The sequence below is a fragment of the Tupaia chinensis genome, unplaced genomic scaffold (assembly GCF_000334495.1).
Source record: "Tupaia chinensis unplaced genomic scaffold, TupChi_1.0 Scaffold000381_1, whole genome shotgun sequence".
In the NCBI taxonomy this organism is placed as follows: domain Eukaryota; kingdom Metazoa; phylum Chordata; class Mammalia; order Scandentia; family Tupaiidae; genus Tupaia; species Tupaia belangeri.
The window spans coordinates 2,060,651-2,062,643 of NW_006159883.1; positions in this window are offsets into that span (position 1 = coordinate 2,060,651).

Genomic DNA, 1,993 nt, shown 5'->3' on the forward strand with positions numbered 1-1,993 from the left:
TTATATACTGACTCGATAAAAAAATGCAGCTTGAAAATCAGGCCATATGTGTGTGCACGTGTGTGTGCTCAAAATCCTGGGAGGAGAATGAAGGAGAAGGGATTATGACATGGTCCTCTCTCCTAGGGGGTGATTTCTCACTTTCTTTTTCTATCTCTGTCACTCCAGCAAGAGCATGTGCCCTACAGTAATAACATTACCAAAAAAGTTTTTTTAAAAAACTTATCCTTCTCAGAGGAAAGAGAAATCATCAGCCTCAAGACAGATACTAGAAGACAATGATCTTAGACTTTCAGATTCCTATAGGAAGTTTTAAGCTCATGCAAAATAAATAACAACATAACTTCGAGATATGTAAAATAAAATCAACAAAGCCGGGACCAGCAGATAGCATAATGGTTATGTCGTTGGACTCCCATGTAGTCGACTGCAGTTCGAGTCCTGGACCCAGTGACTTAAAACTTATGCCAGGCACATGTGCATGCATGGCCACAATCCTGAGAGGAGAACAGAGGAGAAGGGATAGCAGTGTGGCTATCCCCTCTGGGGAGTGAGTTCTCCTTTTCTATTTCTATTTCCTTTTCTATATCTCTGTCTCTCTGGTGAGTGCATGTGCTCTATAGCAGAAACCTACACACACACACACACACACACACACACACACACACATGCACACACAAATCAACAAAGTTATTATCAAATTGTGTAATATTAATATATATCTCCCAGAAGTTAAAGAAAATTACAGGGAAAATTTGGTAAGTATTTTCTCTTTGATTCACTTTTTAAAAAATTTTATTTTGGCTTATTTTATACATTTAATCACTACATATTGTTTAGCTTATAAACTGAATTTACTCAACATGGGTACACTTTACACCAATCCAGTTGAGGATATAAAACACATCATCATCAACAGATAATAATAATCCATTTCTTCATCCCATAAATGTCTTTCCTCTCTATTTTTCTCCTCAGTTTGCTGACAGTTGCATTTAGAAGGATATCTTGCATTCTTTCCTCTGCCTCCCCAAGAAAGCATTTAGAATCTTTTCTTGATTTATTTTATTTAAATTTCTAGTTCTGTAGTTACGAGGATAGAACTACATAAAGATTTTTTCTTTCATTAAATATGAATGTATTTCAAGATTCCTTTCAAAACAAATACTTGAGCTTTTATCCCAAAAATGTTTTATTAGACTGATGATTTTCTTCATTCATTCACTCAGTTCTATTATTTTGTTTTTCTATTACATAATTGTTGGAATTATTAAAGGTGTCCATCATATTATATGACTTTTCTGATTTATACTTATTTTTTTCTATGGTGATCAGAAAATAATTAGTACTTTCATCTCACTAATTTTAACTTCAATTCATTTAAATCTGTAATTGAATAGTTCACTTTTCTTTCTTTTCTTTTTTTCTTTCTTTTTTTTTTTTTTTTTGAGAGATTTTTTGCTATAGGCCATGTGCGCTCACCAGAGAGACAGGGAAACAGAAAGCAAGAAATCACTCCCCAGGGGATGGCCATTCTACTATCCTTTCTCCTCCATTCTCCACTTGGAATTTTAGGCACACATGCATACATGCTCAGCATGAGTTTTAAGCTACTGGGTCTGGGACTTGAACCATGGTCAACTACATAAGAGTCTAGTGATGTAACTATTATGCCACTCACTAGTCCCTACTTCTTTGTTTTTTTTAAATCTAAGGTTTGCTTTAGTTTCTTTTTCATAATAACATGTTAAAATTATTGTTTTCTCCAAATTAAAGAGAGAGAGAGGAGAGAGAGAGAGAGAGATCTAATAGGGGAAGCAGGTGGCATGGTGGTTAAGTGCTGGTTTCCACAAGACCAACCCCCCTGCAGCTTGAAAAACACACTGGGTGGGGGACCAGCAAATGGTGTATTGGGTACATTGCTGGACTCCCACATAATCGACCGTGGTTTGAGTCCTGGATTTGGTGGCTTTAAACTCATGCTAGGTGCATG